The sequence below is a fragment of the Aotus nancymaae genome, unplaced genomic scaffold (assembly GCF_030222135.1).
Source record: "Aotus nancymaae isolate 86718 unplaced genomic scaffold, 86718_ANA_hifiasm-v0.15.2.pri h1tg000006l, whole genome shotgun sequence".
In the NCBI taxonomy this organism is placed as follows: domain Eukaryota; kingdom Metazoa; phylum Chordata; class Mammalia; order Primates; family Aotidae; genus Aotus; species Aotus nancymaae.
The window spans coordinates 95,321,162-95,341,747 of record NW_026988417.1 but is presented as its reverse complement, the minus strand read 5'-3'; positions in this window follow the sequence as shown (position 1 = coordinate 95,341,747).

Genomic DNA, 20,586 nt, shown 5'->3' with positions numbered 1-20,586 from the left:
TGTTTTCAGTCTTTCTCTCTTTCACACATAGGATAAAGTCCAGATGTAGAATTGCTGAAGGCAAAACAAAATGAAAACAGCAGATGCATCTGTAATGTTGACTATTGCCAAATTCCTCTTCAAAACTTGGTAGCAATTTTCTCTCCCGCTAGCAATGTAAGAGAGGGCCATGTTCCAGCTACCATAGTACCACACTTAGGAGGTTTTGACAATCTGGTAGGTGAAAAAAGGTATCTCACTGTAGTTTATTCTGCAATTCTCTTACTATGATAAATTAATATGAATGGCATTATGTTAATTTGGTATATAAGATCACCAAATTATTCACCACTTCAGTTTTTACTTAAATACTAATTTGGTAGATACCACATAGACAAAAATAGAGTATGCGCCTTGCATTCATGTAAACATGGTAAGAATTATTGCCACAGGAACAAAACAAACGTTCCAGAGCTTATGTTGTTCAGCCTCGGAGTGGCCCAGTGTCACAGACATACCGGCTGTCCAGCCTTCTCCCTGTGTGTTATGGACATAAATCTGGGGTGCAAGTGGCCTCATCTCCAGTTCCAGGGTGGATCCTGATTCACACACATTCCTCTGATGGAATCCCACCCTCGTTGCCCTGGGAATCGGCTCCTGGCAGTACAGGCCAAGGCAGTGGACACCTGCCTTCACCCCCCACAGTGACAGGCTCAGAGTCAGCAACCTGGGCAAAGGTTAAGAATTTGGACGTCCTGTCAGAGTAAATGCTTTCTCTTTCCCCTCCACATGAATGAGGAAGCGCTGGCCTTGGGGGTGGTGGCACTAATGATGAAAAGCTAACCAGGGCCACTGATGCCCGGATAGAGTGTCTGAGGTTCCCACCAGCTCTGGGCTTTCCTCTTCCCTGGCAACGGCCCCTTTCACGTGCAAGCTGGCACGCAGTGGGTTTTCATGACCTTCATTGGAAACATCCTGTGTGCCAGGACTCAGGTTACTGATCACAACCCCGATTCAACGAAATGCAATTGACATTCACTAGGCACATGTTACCATACTATTCTATGGGACACAGTTTTGGTTTTTTCCAATTTTGAAAGTTGGAAATTTTCTGGAGTACTTTTGATCCTAAACCCTCAGAGAAAGGCTGTCTGGGAGTCCCTCCAGGGCTGCCTCACTTTCTGACATGAGCGGTGCTCGTGGTCAGCCGGCAATGAGGCCACGCTTGTGATGAACGCTGTGGTTCTCACCTGCGGTACCCGGGGCACCAGGAGGTAGCCATCGCTCTATGCTCTAAAGAGGGAAACTCAACTTTGGAATGAGAATCATACATTTAATACAGGCTTCTGAAATCATCAATTGACACTATACATGACCCACTTAGGGCCTTAGCTGTTGTTCTGCCTCATGAAAGTGTCGAAGGAGATGTCCCTCGTTTGGCTAAGGGGCACGTCTGCATCTCGCCTGCTCAGGTCTCCTTCTCCCTTCATCACCCTTTGTTCTGTGATTTTCCGCTTCCGTCACCAGGCTCCATCAGAATGGGTCTTTCCCTTTGCTCCTGCGACAGGATTTTCAGCATTCTGGCCGGCAGTGTCCCAGAGCTCACATGTAGAGAATTTCCCGACGGCACAGAGGCTCCCACGGCAGTTAACGTGGGGTCAGGGCAATCTTCTCTTTGAATGTCTTTTCCACAAGATGTCTGTGAGACCACCTGTCACCCAGGATGGCTGCCTTTTGTCCAGGCAGAGGTGGTGGCCACAGGATCACTGCTTCCCAGCGTGTGTCGTGAGCCCACCCCAACTCTCCGACCTGCTTCTCACGTGTTGTATACACGCGTAATCATTGATCACGGCAGGCCAGGCTTCCTTTAGGAGAACATTTCTTCCTTTTCCAAGGCAATCCCACGAACCAAAAATAACCATTTAGAGCAATTCTTCAATTAGGAATGTCTGTGTGTGTGTGTGTGTGTGTGTGTGTGTGTGTGTGTGTGTGTGTGGTGTGTGTTTGAGAGACAGAGAATGAAAATGAAAATGACCACTTCTGATACCTGTAACACTCATGCCCTCCAGCTTCACTGCCTCTCGGGTTCCCGGGTTTCCTCATCTTTAGATGCTGTGTTACTTTCCGGTGGATTCTGTACATATTACCACAGCCCACCAGGGTGGCTGAATAGCACAGATTTGTCCCCCACGGCCCTGAAGGCTGTAATGCTGGAACCGCGGTGTTGGCAGGGGACCCTGCCTCACCTCCTCCTCGACCCTCAGCTGCCTCCTTCTCCACTCAGCCCTGTCCCACATTTCTTCTCCCTTTCTCATAAGGAAACGAGTAATATTGGTTAAGAGCCCTGTGTGGCACATAGTATACAGCTTACTGTCATTTCCCATTCAAGTCTAACTTTCAGAGGAGAGATTCTATTCTAAATCCCACCCACAGTAACTGGCACAAGATAGTTTTTAACAAACGAGTTCCCACTCTGCTGCCCTTGGCACCAGGCGATTGTCTTACAAATAGAACAGCGTACGCTAGACTCGCTGACGGAGACAACTGTTCGCATATGTGTTTGTCTTACCTCATCTACCCAGAGAGGTGTCAAAATTTATCTTATATGTATGGATGCAGCTTTTCTACTGCACCCAGCACTCCCCAGGAAACATGGGCGCGCTTTGGAACCACCAGTAAGTTTCAAAGGACAGCGCTGTGCGCAGGTGGAAATTTTCATACCCTGTGATGACTATGTGGATCCCTTCAATGCTCAGACATTGTCAAAGCGGCAGTCAGAACGGCTCCCACGAGCTTGGATGGGAAGGCACCTTAACAAACAATAAAGACCAGAAAACCTTTGTCATTCCATGGAAAACACTATCAAACACAGCATAGAAGTATGGCTTTTGGGGGATTTTTTGGTAAGTTTCTGCTGCCACCATTTGAAATAATTATCTGCACTATTAGAACTGGAAAGTAGTAAAGAAAAAATCAAGACAAAAAGTGACTTGCTCAGAAACATTTATGTAATTGAGCAAATTAATATTTTATCATAGTGAGCCCTCATCTCAAAACAACCACCACCAAAAAAATAAAAATAAAAATCTCATGTAAAGAGAGTTGCTACCCCTGCAGATCAGAATAACATGACAAGTTCAAAGTTGCCCTGGTCTCCAGTCAAATCTACTGCTTCGATTTTTGGCATTGACCAAAGTCCTCATAGTAAGAAGTAACAGGACCAATGGAAGATGCTATTTGGTACGTTAATTGTTGGACACCATAAGCTGTTAGAGCTGAAAGAGACTTTAGCCATCATTCCACAGAAAAGAAGCTCCAGGTGGGGATGTGACCTCTCCCAGTTCACACAGCCAGTTAGGGCAGACGCTGAGCCCAGAAAATGTGGGTCTTCTGGGCCTCAGTTCTTCAGGGGCCAGTTTAAATGTGAAGGGAAGTTGTGAAGGGAGGTTGGGCAGTAGAGCTCATGGAATAGCAGTTCTTCTGTCAGGCCTCTGTCTCTTTGCTGCTACTTACGTGTGAGAAAGAATCATGTTTCTGGCCGGGCGCGGTGGCTCAAGCCTGTAATCCCAGCACTTTGGGAGGCCGAGGCGGGTGGATCACGAGGTCAAGAGATCGAGACCATCCTGGTCAACATGGTGAAACCCCGTCTCTACTAATACAAAAAATTAGCTGGGCATGGTGGCGTGTGCCTGTAATCCCAGCTACTCAGGAGGCTGAGGCAGGAGAATTGCCTGAACCCAGGAGGCGGAGGTTGCGGTGAGCCGAGATCGCGCCATTGCACTCCAGCCTGGGTAACGAGCGAAACTCCGTCTCAAAAAAAAAAAAAAAAAAAAAAAAAAAGAGAAAGAATCATGTTTCTGAGACGCCACACTTACCACTCAAAGGCACTTTTTGTTGTGTTGCTGTCGGTCTGAGCTCACTGCTGACAGCGAAGGGAGGCTGCCATCCTCACAGCCATGACCTATGGTTCTCCTTCCTGCTTCCTCTGACCCTCAGCAGCTTCCAGCACAGCATCTAGGAATAGTGAATGTGGACATATTAACAATTATGTGAATATGAAGCCAAATTAACAAACCCACAGAAGGCATGATCATAAGAACATCACTTACATCATTATCATTTAATTCTATCCAAAAAGAGTTAAAATGGACATTCTATAGTTAAGTGAACGGCCTGTTAAATGAATCACATTGACATAAAATGCAGTGGGTCCAACCAGCAGTGATTGCTATAGTTAATAATAACATCTTGATTAACAAGAATAAGAACTAGAATACAGATGAGACTATCACCATACTCATGTCTCTCGGGGTCCTGCTGTGTGCTGTGCACCATGCAGTGGGCCGTCCTTCTCCCCTGCACGGTGAAAGTAAGATATTATTATTATTCCCTTTATAACAGTGCATGTGACTGTGTTTTACAGGTGGGAAAGACAAGACAAATCTGCTAGTAATATTTTCAACCCAATTCTCCATTTCCCCACTAGGTGGCACTTTTATACCTCTCTTTGTTCCATTTTTAAACCACAGCAGATGGGCAGAACCACTTAATTTATAGTATGTTTAAACAAATCCTATGTATATACAATATCTGGGAACATTAAATCCAATAAACTGCTTCCATTCAATTATGCTTTCCTTTTCAAATGTAACTGTTGTAAATATCTGGTCCCTGGACAGCAGGTTCGCCCTTCCACCAGATGCTCTGGGCCCAGCTCTGGGCCCTTGTTCCTGCACTGACCGCCCAGCTTGAGCCCCAGGGCCAGGTCCACGGTGCCTGGGGCACGGCGTTCTGCTGGGCTCCCGGCTGCTTGGGCCCTCTGCGGCTTCCTCTGCACTGCTGCTGCCGTCCCCACAGCCCCACCCCTGCTCACTCAGCTCCTTCACCTCTTCCCTCATGAACTGGAAAACAGCATCTCCACTCTTGAGCCCACAATGCCTAAAGGCTGTGTTGTATTTTTAAAACAAAGAAACATAAACATTTGAATACTGAAGGCTTAGTGATAACAAAAATAAATAAATCTACCCACTACCCCCACACACATCACAACACACACACAAGCACATATAAAACATACATTCACACACATGAAACACACAGAACACAGCATACACATACACACATGAAACATGAACACAAAACACAACACATGAAACACACACAAAACACACACATGAAACGCACACAAAACACACACATACGCAAATGAAACACACAACACATATACACATACATGAAACACAAAACACAGCACACATACATGAAACAAAACACACACACAGGAAACACATACAGAAAACAGCACACACACACGAAACACACAAAACACAACACACACATACACACATGTGAAACATGCACACAAAACAACACACATGAAATACATAAACACTCTAAAACACACATGAAAGACACACAAAACACATACACACACATGAAAGAGAAAACACAACACACACGTGAAACATGCACACAAAACAACACACACATGAAATACACACAAAAATACAAAAACATGCATAAAACACACATGAAAGACACACGAAACACACACATACACACACATGAAACAGAAAACAACACACACACATGAAACATGCACACAAAACAACACACACATGAAATACACACAACACATAAACACTCATAAAAGACACATGAAAGATGCACGAAACACGCACACACACACAGGAAGCACACGCACGCACACACCGGGAAGTGGAGATGGACACGCTCACTCCCAGATCCCAGCTCCCCGCGGGCCCCATGGGGCACCTCCAGGTTCTGTGCGGCTGAAGCTTGCACCGTTTTGTGACTGCGACTCTGGAAGCGTCCTAGGGACAAGCTTCGGTCGGCATTTGGCCGTCCCCTTCCTGTGCACAGAGGGACAGGCTGAGGCACGAACCCGCCCTGACGGGGGCGCAGTGTCTCATCAATCGGCCGGCCAGTGGCTTGGGAGAAGAAGGCGAAACGGGGGAGCCGGCCTGCGGGATGGAGCCGAGCGGCTCGTGCTCCCCAGAGGGCGCCGTGCTCCCGCGAGCAGAACGGAGCGAACATTCACACAGAAGTGTTATTTTGGAATGAATTTCTGTCCAGGAGCTCCCTTTTAAAGTCACCCTAAGCATACCTGTTGCTACACAGGGCAGAATTAAAAGATGCAAATATCAAAAACACTTAAAACTCTCAGAGACAAACCAGTGAAATTCACTGTCCTACCCATTACCCAATTTATCCAACAGTCATCATTACAATTGATACCGAGGCCCGAAACTGCCTATTTTCATGACCTGTAGAGTGGGGAGAGGAGGATAGGGTGCAGGCAGGGGTGTCTGCAGGCATAGAAGTCTCTGCCTGGGCATTAACAAGATGACTGGAAAAATCAGACAGTTGCATTTGGGGGCATTGATATCTTTAATCTGCACGTTAGACTTAGTCTTATGAGGAACAAAATTGAGACGAGACTCCTAACTGATGTTCACTGCCAGCGCTCCTCACCCATGCCAGGAAACGCCCTGTGTTCCAGCAGGCAGACCCATGCAAGGCCGCTCCCCAAAGCCTGGGGATGCAGAAAGGCCAAGGGAAGAGGCTGACAATCCAGACGCTCAGAAAGGAGCACTGAATAGGGACTCACGAACAGAAGTGACGTCTGGTGGTGGAGAGACGGTGGATTCCCACAGCTGTCCTCAGAAAGCACTGTCTCTATAGCGCAAGCTGTCATAAGACTGGTGCACCAGACCCTGTTGCGAAACTGCTGACCAGTGGGGAGGTTAAATAAGCGTCTTTATAGGGGTTGTCTATGCCACAGGTATTGTTTCTGAGGAACTAATTGGTGTGCAGGGGTCAAACAGTCACTTCAAGATGGCCTTACTCTTGCCAGGCACTGATCTCACCACTCAGAAAATCCTCAAAGGCCACTTTCTGGTGTGTACATGAGAGGTCTCTTCTCTTCAGCTGAATCAAAACATTTGAAATTGGCTGTGTTTGTTTTCAAATCTGTTCAGGTCAGTTTTATCTGTTATTGTAAAGAAATAATTTATTTATAATTACATAAGCCCCAACCTGAAAGAATTCCCAATAACCAAAGCTGGAATAATTTGAGGGACAGAAAGAATAATCTACTGTTGAATTATATCTAAGAATAAAAAATAAATATCCATGAGTTCATACTCATACAAAATTATTGAATGAAGAAAATAATGAGAGAGAAATCTCCCATACAGGATTCCAAGTAACTTACACCATTACTCTTCTCTCAAGGAAGTGGAGCTTAACTCTCTACCACTTGCTTAGGGAATTGCTTCCCAAGAGTAGAGCATGCATAGGAGTGAACAGGTAATTTACAGAGGAGACACAGGCTAGCTGATGGGTTAACATCATCAGTGATAAGTCCTGTTGACAGTATGCACTGTTTAAACAACAGATTTATTGATATATAATTCACCTATACCCAAACTTCCATTTAAAATTACGATTTGGTGACTTTTAGTATATTCTCAGAGTAGTGTGATCATTAATCTAATTTTCTAACAACTTCATCACTCCCCAAAAGAAGCCTCATACGTATTAACAGTCATTTACCCATCTATCCCAGCCCCAGGCAATCACTACTCTACTTTTGGTCTCTATAGATTTGCCTATTCTGAACATTTTATGTAAATGCAATCATACAACATGGAGTCTTTGTGACCTGTTTCTTTCACCTTGCTTTCAAGGAGCAACCATATTGTAAAGCCTGTACTTCCTTCCTTTTTATAATTGCCATATAATAAAAAGAAATTGCCCTTGTATAATTATATGCATTTTATTTATCCATTCATCAGATGGCAATGTGGGTTTTCTCACTTTTTGGCCATCAGGAATAATGCTGCTGTAAGTATTCATGCACGGGTTTTTGTGTGGACACGTGTTTACCTTTCTGTTGAGTATATACCCAGGAGTGGAATTTCTGGGTCATATGGGAACACTGTGTTTAACATTTTGAAGAATGATGTTTTTGAAAGCAGCTGCACCATTTTACATTTCCACCAGCAATGTCTGAGGGCTCCAATTTCACCACATCCTTGCCCACATGGATTATTCTCTGCCTCTGAATCTACGCTTTTCTCCACCACCTAAGGAATCAGCCAGTGATGGCTTCTGAATCAAACCTTGCCAGCTGTCTGTCTTTGCAAATAAAGTTTTATTGGAACACAGCCATAACCATTCATTGACACATCAGGTATGGTTGCTTTTGCTCTGTAACAGAGTTGAGTCATTGAAAGGGAGATCCTATGGCTCACAAAACGTAAAATACTTAATACCTGGTGCTTTCCCAGAAAAGTGCTCTGATCCCAGCGCTGTGCTATACAGACTTTCATTATAATCATATGTGCCTCAAAGTCATTTTGAAAACAAATCATGCCACTGATTAAATGTGCCTAGAAGAGTGTGTAGCACACACATAGACACATGTGTGTATATATATATAACATATATATGCATAAATGTGTGTGTGTGTGTGTGTATCAAGGTCCTTTTTCTGACAGTCTGCCTGTGCGTAATTAGTTGTATCGTAAATTATTTCTCTATTTTGGTCTTAGAGGTTAGTCTGCTTTCCTTCCTCATTTTGGGTCTCATTTGAGCCCCACTCAGCTTTTCCATCACTAACACACAGAAATGTCTGCCTAGGTTGTGAAGGATGAGGTAATGGTCCACACTGGAAGAAGAAAGGAAAGGCTGATTTCTAGAGAGCGAGACTGCTTTTTGGCAGAGCCAGTGACCTGACCAGAATGAAATAACACTGTGAATTTTCATCCCAGCAAAGGAGAAAGAAATCCAATTTAAAACTAGCTTTGACTAGATTTCACTGCAAAACAGAAGAGGATATTGAGCTAAATAATTCAAATTCTTACTGAGAACATAGAGAATGTGGGGGCATTCACTTTCTACTGTCAAGAGCCTGGTGATGTGATTTCAGCTGCCCCACGTTCCCCTTGCTTCCAGTCTCCCACGTGGCCAGCCTGGAAAACTGCCAGCACCTCCACACCCCACGCAGATCTCACCTGCTAGAGCATGGGCGGCAGGGATCCTCTCCCCAGCACGTCATTTTTGGTCCATCAGAAAAAGAACATTAGAGAAGACTCTCAAGACTGCTCATGTTAGAATAGAGCCAGCTTCTTTTCTATTAAAAAAAAAATGATTGTCCAACTCGCTTGAGATTTGTCAGAGATGCAGAGGAGGGGCTTTTGTCATTGCAGGGGTAATACCTTTCAGTTTGTTTTTCTTCACGGAGTTTCTCCAGCTCTTCCGCTGAACACTACATACCCCGCCCCAGCCCTGCCCTATGCAATGCTGCGCTGCTCCAGGGTTGCTGGTGTTCCTGCAGGGTCTGCAGTCACACAGGTCTCTCTGTGGGAGGCGTGGGGTCCTTGTGTGTCTCAGCCATGTTCTTCTCCCAGTATTTGGTCAAATGCAGAAGTGAAAATAATGCATTTCAATATTTATCGAATTACCCTATTTGCTAGCCTGCCCTTTCATTTTCAATTTGTTTTTACACATATTTGATACCTATGATGTGCAGGGTACAGAGCTAGGTTCTGAGAGGCAAACAACAAAGAGAAAGCACTCCTGTTCCTGATAAGTAGTATTCTCTAATGAGACAGTGGAATGAGGACAGAAAGAAATTCACAAATAATTGTAATACAAGCAGAATCACATTGCTCCCAACTCTGTCCACAGAAGGGTTGCTGGGTACTCGAGGGCTTCTAGCTGGGTCATGGGATGTTACTGGAATAGACATGCACCATTCATTCATTCATTCATTCATTCCCTCACTCCTATCCTCACCTGCTTCTTCTGCCCTAGCCAAGTCAAATCTCCCTCTTTCTCTTAAAAGTGTCACACTGCTTCAGTCTCTGGGGCACAGCACTTGTCATTTCTTCTGCCTACCCCTTTACGACCAGATCCACCTGCTTATATTTTTTAACTGAGTCATCAGTCACCTCCTCTGCGAAACCGTTGCCAGCTTTCTCAGGACAACACCCTTCTTCCGTGCTGCATTGCTGCCTGGCCTGTGCCACCATGTAGAACTTACCACGCTGCATTATGGCCAGAGGCTTGTGTGTGTCCCAGTAACCCTAAGTTCATTATTCTACCAACTCCCTGCACTTAACACAGTGTTTGGCTCCCTATAAAGACTGAATCGAGGTTTGCTGATTATTGCATACAAGAATTGATTCAAAAATCTGCAGCATCAGATATTAATGCAACCGAAGCAATAAGATCTTGGCTGTTTTGCAGAGTCCATAGCTCTGAGAGTCAGGGAAGAATAACATACATTGAATTTCTGTGTGTTTTATTTGTTTTATGTATTGATGCAGGTGTGTACATGTTTCAGAGAATAGCGGGGGTATAAAATTAGACATACCCTCAGCTAGACCAAAGGAAGCTAACTATCAGCCAGGCAATTCTGGGGTAAATGTATATGGCCTTTGATTTAGAGGCTTCTAGAAATTCATTTGGCACTCCATAGACTAGACATTAGCACCAATTCTCAGCATTTTATCTTGTCTCAGACAATATTGCTTTAATTACATCTAGAGTGGCGTTGTCCAGTAGAACCTTCTGCAGTTATGGAAATATTATTTAATCATGCTGTCCAATGTCACTAGCCTCATGTGTCAGTTGAACACTTGTAAAGTGACTACTGCAACCAAGGAACTGAATTTGATTTAATTAAATTTAAATGTAAACAGCCTCTTGTGTCTAGCTGCTCTTGTATTGCACAGCACAGCTCTAGAGATTTGGGCATAGTATACCATCCTATCTATGTACGCTAAACTTCGTGACTGTGGATGCTTGTGATGGAATAAGCTGGGCCCTGCAAACAAAAATTATTTTTGACATGGAGGTGGCGTGTGATTAAGTGCATTGCTGGTGGCTAGGGCTGCATTAAAACTTTAGAGGCACTGAAACCCTCATGCCCACTCCCTGCCCCCATGCTGTGTAGAATGAAGTAGATTTTTAAAGTTTTATGCACACAGACACACACACACACACACACACACACACACAAACACGTTTAACAACATCCCGTAAAGTATAACAAAGTCCTATAAAGTTTTAGATTTTCCTGTGTTTTAGCTTTTTCCATTTCAATGCATTTTAAACTTATCAAATACAAAATTCTTTAAGAGGTGAAGTGTTCCTGCTTTGCTAGTGCTCAAATCACCTGTGCCTGCCAGGCTAGACTGGCACTCTGGCACGGATACTGCTCAAGGCAGAGCAGAGAGCTGTGAAGTGAAATTCACCAGACCGGGAAAGACTCCATCTGAAAATGTCTCTGGGGCCGGGGGTGGAGCGATGAAGGGGGTTATAGAAAGCCAAGGTTCTGATTAAAATGGAAGTGATTTTTAGAGAGGCTAATACAAACATCCATTTATCATCTCTCGAACGCACACAACTCCAAGGAACCACAGTTGTTCTCTCAAGTGGATTTCTTGTCTGCCAAAACTTTTTTTGGACAAACTTTACACAGAAGCCTGCCATAGAAATGAGAGGCAGACAGGCTGCTGAGGAGGGCTGGAAGGGAGCTCCAGCTTCATGCATGTTCCTGGGAGCAGAGGCCATTTGAGGAGATAAATTTCAAACCAATGAAATTCACTACTTGTTGGATAACAAATCCAGAAAGTTTCCCTAGTCAGCTATGGCAGGGCTTAGCTTAGATTGAGGTACTTGTGGCTTCAGTGCTAAGTGCACCTCCTGCTGCACTCAAGCCTTCAGCACTGCAGTGTTCTAGCCCGAGACTGGCCTGGGCAGTGTCTAGCTGGGGCCTGAGGAGCCCACCCCATCAGGCCAGCTTGCAGCCCTGGGGGAAAGTTAAAAAGAGCTCAGCGGCCATCACAGCTCAGCATAAACCACAGCTTCGATTCTGTTCAAGATGTAATGGGAATGAGGGCAACTTGCTCCAACGAAGTCAGCCTGTTAAGGGTAGGGAAGAGAAGAGAGTGTTCAGAGAAAGAGGGGGGATGAGAGGAGAAAGAAAAACTTCATTACACAATTTAACTATGTTCTGTGCAGATATCCAAAAGCATTCGTTACAATATTTCAATCTGTTGTAGCCAAATCTGAGTTATTCATCATTGCTATAGAAGATCATTTGGGCAAAGTTTATGTTTCATGGATTCCAGTTTAGACTTAGTCAAATCCTGTCCCTGACCTCATCCCAGCACACTGTATCAGTTATGCATACAAACCATTTAAAACGTTATCCCCCAGGCCAGGCCCCCCAGATGCACTGTTAAGATGGAGATTTGCCTGCAGGAGATTTGGGGACATGCAGTGGTGATCAACACCTGCAAAGGCATGTGCTGCAAGAGATGGACTTGGGACAGAGCCCCAGACAACCCCACAGGGTGCTCTGGAAACCAAAACTCTTCCTAGCAGAAAAGGGCACTCAGGGGGCCACATAGGATGGGCTGAGGAACTCCTAGATATTGATGCTGCACATGCTATTCTTTTATTCTCTATATATTCCACTAATTATCAATAACGGTATCATATATAATCCACTAGTTACCAGTAACAGTCTGTTGTCTGTTAAAGTAATAATATCATCATCATCATCGTCATCATGGCTGTGACAATGGAGCAGTCTGCCCTCTCTTTCCCCAACTCCACTATCATCTATATTTACAGAACATACATCTAAATGCATTATTATTCTTTTCATTCTGAACATCAATATGAGGGGTGTGTATTCCACTGCCTATCTCTGGTGTGTGCCTTGTCCTGAACTGCGCAAGGGTTCAAGGACCTAAGAGGGAACGGTGGGGGATAAGAAAAGACACAGACACAGACACGGAAAGCTGGGCCAGGCGGTCCAGGAGGTGCGGATGTCACTCTCTCCGGCCCCGACCTGTCTCTGTACTTTATTTGTTCACAAAGCACATAGCAGAGGGAGGGTGCAGTTACTTAGAACAGTCTGTGGTTATAATTCTCATACTTCAGTTAACATACTTCAGCTAAAAACTATCTTTCAGCAAGGTCAGTGAAAGCTGATTATCTCTCTAGGCCCGTCTGTCCTTCTCTGAGACATACACATCCTCTTAATGCAGTTTCACTTCCCTGAAGCTCAACCAAAGTCCACAGCAGCCTTGCTGCTGATCCCCCAGAGCAGGTGGGCTACTCCAGCTCCCTACACTTATCGATGTACCAGGTGCTGGGCATTGAGAGGTTTACAGACCTTGGTTCTACCTTTTATGATCTAAAACAGCTGGAAGTACTGATATAAGGATACTAAAAACTAAATAGAGGCTGAGTGCAGTGGCTCATGCCTGTAATCCCAGCACTTTGGGAGGCCGAGGTGGGTGGATCACCTGAGGTCAGGAGTTTGAGACCAGCCCGGCCAATACAGCAAAACTCCATTTCTACTAAAATTATAAAAATTAGCCTGACATGGTGGCACATGCTTGTAGTCCCAGCTACTCAGGAGGCTGAGGCATAAGAATCGCTTGAACCTGGGAGGCGGAGGCTACAGTGAGCCAAGATTGTGCCACTGCACTCCAGCCTGGGTGACAGAGTGAGACTCTGTCTCAAAAAAAAGAAAAAGAAGAAAAAAAACGAAATAGATATAATTTATTGACATTACAAATATAATTTAATTTTAATTACTAAGAGCACGATCAGGACAATTCTATGTTTTCCAAATCCATTTCATGTCCCTCCTGGCACCCTGAAAGATCGCATGTTCCAGTTATGTGGGGCCATGCACTCAGTTTGTGGTCAGTGGAATGAGGACAGAAATACCACTACATGGTGGAAAAGGCAAGCCTCACCTCTGCTGAGGCTATTCTGAGATCTCAGGGTGCCCAGCTCTTAAGCGGAGCAGGAATAAATGCATGCTGCTGGACATGATATATATTTCATGTAAGTCTCATTGACAATGAAGGCTGTGTGTTCATTTGATTTAAAAGTTACAGAAAAATCCAACCTTCAATTGTCTTCAAACAAAGGAATGACTCTAACTGCACATCTGACTGGAAAATTGTAATGCTGTATTATGGCCCTCTTACTGCCGTGTAGAGACAGGCATCCTGGAGCTGGTTCTCTGCTCTGCAGTTACCTGGCTCTCTTTTGATTCTACTCAGCATGGAAGAAGTTGTGCTCGAGCAAATACTTTACATTTACTAGTGAAGATAGCTGCACGGGCTGGCACTTTTCTGACAACGGTAATGATCTCATTAGTTATTTTAATAGTTTAAATAGTGCCTTGGAGAGTAAGAAGATCTACTGTTAAGGGAAGAAGAAACACAGCTGAGTTGTCTTATTAATGAATTGAGCTGCTCATTAGCTAATCTTTTCCAAAGTCTTTAATGATGTCCTGGTTAGTAACTGCTAGAAATACAGAAATGCTTTAATAGAGGGTTCTCAGTCTAAAACCTTTGCAGCTGTAACATTGATTACTTTGTACATAATAATAATAACAACTCAGCCAACTTTTCCTGTGTGCTTACTATGTGTCAGACACATGTAGGAACAGAGAATACCTGAAAAGACAAACAGCCTTAATTCATCTGGCTAGCTAATGGGTTTCTAGCTCAAGTTACACAGAAATTTATTACATCGGGTCAGTTGATGTAATTAGCCAACTGTTAAAAATTGTACAGATGGAGAGAGCCGGGGTATCCCAATGGTCATAATTTATGAGAAGGAATACATCACACCTTGCCTCTATGGGGAAGAAAATTCATTTTTCACAGTCAGCATAAATCTCCACCCTGAGGTCATAGAGAAGAGAGTTTGTGTTGTTTTCTCGTTACTGTTGTTTCTCCCCTTAATCTTCCCACCTTGCATTTAAAACTCAAGAATAAAAAAAAAAAAAAACAGTGAATGTAAGTCACCATGTTCTTTGTTATGAAAGAAAGAGACAATGTTTCACAATCCCTTAAAGCTGAAGTCTCTGATGCCTTCAGCAGCTGATTCAGGATACCTGGCCACTGTCATCTCCTAACCAGGACACAGAGTAGGTCAGAGAGGTCGCCCCTGTAGCGTCAGGTAGCAGCCAACAGTGCAGACGTGGGAAGTCAGACAGCACTGAAACGCGGTGTTTGCTTGTTAGAAACCGCGACTTTGCTCAGGTTAATATGTTTTCCAACATTTCACTTTCCTCATCTCTAAAAACGGAGACTAGTAACCACCTCACTGGACTGCTGTGAGGACTAAATTCCAACGCGATGGCACATGTGATGTACGGGTATGCAGCAGCTTATCCAATGGACGGCAGCTAAGGTTTTGTGTTTATCATTAATAATGGGAGTATCACTTGGGCCAGTTCATCTCAGTGATATTTTTCTTCAGTTTCCTCTGCCTAAGATTTAGTGACCCTCCCGCCAACCAGGATTTGAACCCTGCCCAAATTTCTGTGCATCGTTTTTAAGCTTTGCCAAACTCCTCCCCCGCCCACCCATCCAGAGGCTGGACCTACCTTTTTACCCCTGACAATACCATTACCCACTCCCTCCTTCCCATCTGCCTGCCCCCACCACTGGCTGTATTTCCGTCACAGGCGAAATCATCAAAATAATGCTGATGCCACTTGCTTTTCAGTATGAGCAGACACAATGACTTCCTTCAGTATCCCTGCCCCACTTATCAGCTGAGCACCTCGGATCTCACAAATGGCCTCAGCGGGGGCTAGGCTTGCTTGTCGTACAATGAATCGCTGAGCTGCCACAGCTCGGGGCACCATTGTACTCTGTTGGTTTCCCAGGCTTCCTCCCCAGCTTCTGTCTCCTTCCTGTTGGCTTCGGTCCTGGCGTGCCTCACATATAAGCATTTTATGTTAGGCTATGCCAAGAAATTAAAACAGCAACTGCATCAAAGGAGGTTGCCATTTACTTTTCAACACAATCTTACGATCTACTCCTCATTTCCCTACTTGGGCAATTAACATAAAACTTATTATTTTACTACTTTTTATGTAGCAGTAGAATTCTATTAATAAATGCCACTATAGCATCCAATTCAGTAATACAAACCTTGTTTTATCCTGTCTTACATTGGCTGGCTGGTGTAGATCACACCACTGAACTCCAGCCTGGGCTAGCTGCAACCTCTGCCTTCTAGTTCAGGAGATTCTCATGCCTCAGCCTCGCAAGTAGCTGGGACGACACCACTATACCTGGCTATTTGTTGTGCGTTTTCTGTAGAGACGGGGTCTTGCTATGCTGCCCAGCCTGGTCTCAAACTCCTGGGCTCAAGCAATCCTCCCACCTCAGCAGCCATTGTTAATCATAATTTGTAATTATTAGAGAACTCCAGAAGTGTACATGAATTTGGTGATAATTTACTATGATAATATATAACATAAAGATAATACAAATCCTGCCAGAATACTCTGTGGTTCCTTCTGCTTCCCAAATGCCCTACATAAAACAATACTTACAAAAGACTTCAATGAAGAATGAATTTCCCCCAGCTGAGCAAGCGTAATTTGGCTATGGCCAGAAGAAGGAGCTTTCTGCAGCAATTCTTGACATGGAAGTAAATGGGAAGGCCTTATGCACAGGCAACCAAGAAAAAATAATCTGAACAATTTAAGAGGCAGTGACTTCCCAGGTGCGGGTGCATCAAGCACATACTCCATCTACTCTCGGCACTGCTTGCTTTTGTAACAAGAGTGTCTTTATATAATACAGGCAGTTGGTCTTGTACTCCGCCGGGCATTCAGCATGGCTCCTGTGTCAGCAAACAGAGTGGGAGGGGTTAGCTCTGGTGTAGGATGCTAATCCCTGTTGGATGGGTGAAAACAGATCATTATTAAAAAGTCTTTTTTTGTTGCCGTTTGTTTGTTTTTTGAGACTTGAGTCTCATTCTGTTGCCCAGGCTGGAGTGCAGTGGCACAATCTCGGCTCACTGCAACTTCCACCTCCCAGGTTCAAGCAATTTTCCTGCCTCAGCCTCCTGAGTAGCTGGGACTACAGGTGTGTACCACCATGCCCGGCTAATTTTTTTTTTTTTTTTGTATTTTAATACAGATGGGGTTTCACCATGTTGTCAGGATGGTCTCGATCTCTTGACCTCATGATCTGCCTGTCTTGGCCTCCCAAAGTACTGTAATTACAGGCGTGAGCTACTGTGCCCAGCCTAAAGTCTTGATCTGGCCTTAAAGATTCCCCTGTGTTTCCTGCTGGAGCTGATACCTAGGGCTCCTCAAGCTGTGCACGATTGCTTTCTGCACTGTGTGTATGTGTGGCTGCAGACTCTAGGTTAGTAAATGTATCTACTCACTGCAGAATGGTTTTTTCATAAAGAAAATCTGACTATGCTGAATCACTTCAAATCAACTTTGTCCAACTGTGGCCCAGGATGGCTTTTAATGTGGCCCAACACAAATTTGTAAACTTTCTTAACACATTGTAAGATTTTTTTGTGGTTTTTCTTTTTAGCTCATCAGTGAACATTAGTGTTCATGTATTTTATGTGTGGCCCAAGACAATTATTCTTCCAGTGTGACCCAGGGAAGCCAAAATATTGGACACCCCTGCTTCCTTTTTTTTAACTGTACTTTAAGTTCTGGGGTACATGTGCAGATCTCCCAGGGTTTTGGCATAGGTACACACATGCCATGGTGATTTGCTGTCTCCATCTCCCTGTCACCTACATCTGGCATTTCTCCCCATGTTATCCATACCCAACCCTCCAACCCCCACTGTCCCTCCCCTAGCTCCCCAACCCCCAACAGACCCCAGTGTGTGATGCTTCCCTCCCTATGTCCTTGTGTTCTCATTGTTCAACACCTGCCTATGAGTGAGAACATGTGGTGTTTGATTTTCTGTTCTTGTGTCAGTTTGCTGAGAATGATGGTTTCCAGATTCATCCATGTCCCTACAAAGGACACAAACTCATCCTTTTTTATGGCTGCATAGTATTCCATAGTGTATATGTGCCACATTTTCTTTGTCCAGTCTATCGTTGATGGGCATTTGGGTTGGTTCCAGGTCTTTGCTATTGTAAATAGTGCCACAATGAACATACGTGTTCATGGGACACCTCTGCTTTCAATGCTTCTTGGTGCTCTTAGGATAAAGACCCAGGGCCTTCCCATGGACTCTGCAGCTGACACAGACTGGCCCACATGCCCTCTCCAGCCCCTCTCCTACCACACGCTACTGCCCCTGGCCTTGTGTTCTCTAGCATAGTCACCTTTCAGTACCCGGGGTTCCTTACCCCCACGAGACCTTTTCCATCTCTTCCAGAACCCTGCTCTTCCTTCCAGCTATTCCCCCACCACCACTTCCTCAGGAAGCTGTTTCTGCTCTCTCAGACCAATGTCAGGTGAAATTGCTAGTGTGTGCTTTCTTTACCATGTATCACTCCTCTGTACCACTCGCCATTTTTTTTTTGAGACAAGGTCTGTCAAGCCATCCTCCAGCCTCAGTCTCCCAAATACCTGAGACTACAGGTGCACACCACCACGCCAGGCTAACTTTTGCATTTTTAGTAGAGACGGGGTTCCACCATGTTGTCCAGGCTGGTCTTGAGCTCCTAGGCTCAAGCGATCTACCCACCTTGACCTCCTAAAGTGTTGGGGTTGCAGGCATGAGCCATCATGCCCAGCCCATTCAGCATGTTTCAATATGACATGCATCTGTGCAATGATGCAGTTCACATTTGCCTCATCTCACAAACTAAGCTTCATCAAGCCAGGGTCAATGTTGACTTTATTCTTTATAGCGTTTCCAGGGCAAGCATGGCTCCCGGGATAAAGCAAGTCCCCAGCGACACATTTCATCAAAAGCGGAGAAGGATTAGAAGTTCATCAGGCTTGGCCAGGTGCAGTGGCTCACATCTGTAATTTCAGCACTTTCAGAGGCTAAGGCGGTGGATCACCTGAGGTCAGGAGTTTGTGACCAGCCTGGCCAATGTGGTGAAACCCTCTCTCTACTAAGAATACAAAAATTAGCTGGGCATGTTGGCACTCACCTACTAGTTACTACTCATTACCTACTCATTACTAGTAGTAATCCCAGATACCCGGGAGACTGAAGCAGGAGAATCACTTGAACCTGGGAGGTGGAGGTTGCAGTGAGCCGAGATCGCACCACTGCACATCAGTCTGGGTGACAGAGTGAGACTCTGTCTCAAAAAATAAATAAATAAAAGAAGTTCGTCATCAGGCTTAATTTAACAGAGGAGCCAGGCCATCCCCAGTCAGCACCTCCCAGGCCAGGTCCGATTACCCTAGTTGCTCAACTTTCTACAGCTGTGCCCCACAGTGGGCCACTCACCCTCAGAGCCCTCATGTCTCCAGCTGATTTTTGCTTGCAGTTGGCCCACTTGTGTTCATTATTCTGCCTGGAACCCTGCGAGTCATTGATCCCTCACTCAACCTGCTTGTGGGTGCTCATCACAGGCTCATTGGGGGGCTGGCTCCAGTCCAGGTTGCCCTCTGTAAGCACCAAGCTTGACACTTGATAATTAACGTTGTTGCCAGGAAGCTCTGATAAGGCCATTCACAGACCTAGATGATGGTGGAGAAAACGTCATTCTTTCTATAAATGCTTCCCACATCTCACTTATTTTCACTACAGGGAGCTTTTTGCTTTCAGGTTTTTGCCTCAGAGATTCATCGCTTTCAGGGAATTACCCCTGTATCAACTATTCTGTCAGTGTTGCTTTGCATTGCTCCATTAATAATAATAAAAAGGAACACATGTTAATCAAGAAAAAGCAAATCTTTAAACTTCAGAAGGATACATTGAAAAAAATGGTAAAAATGCTCAGAGATTGAGATTACTTCTTCAAAGCTCTGGGAAGACAAAAAACACATTGGCTATTTACATATAGACAGGTTATTTGGTAAGATCAAGAGCACATCATTTCAAACTAAATGTTCTAAGATATTAACTGGCGTTTTTACCCATGTGGGTGTCATAGGACCTCCAAGTGAGGCTCAAAGATATCCATTTATAGAAATGTATTTGTAGTGATAATCCTGGCACAGCACAAATGTATCCAGAACTTGAACTGAATTATAAATTAATTCTTAATGCATTTTGCAAGACGATTCACTGCTTTTGGGAGTTAAGAGAAACTTTTTACTTTCTACAGGGTAGATCCAGTTTACTGCCTCCTCCATCTCAGTACGCAGACAACTGACTACCTGTCATGATGACCATGCAGTAAATTCATGACCCTGTACCTCAAGGGAACAATTTGTACTATCAGGAAGCATTTCTGCACTTCCTTAGTCCACTCGCTCTCCCAACTGCTCACCTTCATCCTCCTCAAGTCCCCAAAATGCCTCCATTAATTCTCACAGATTATTTTTAGTTCAATGAGAAAACACAGTTATCTTCAGAAGACAGTATCCTTCCTCACTCACCATCACAATTCTAACCTGGCCACCCAAATACCCAAATAGCCTGCCTTGACTAGCGTGATCAATCACATCAACTCCTCTCCTTGATCATCACACCATCCTCTGTCCCCTACCGAAGGACAACATGACAGCAGTTGTCTCCTCTCTCCTCCATCGCCGTATCTTTAATATCTACTGGGTCATCCCATCAGCACACAAATACGTCGTTATTTCTTCTGTTTGAAACACCTTCTCGTGCACTCAGT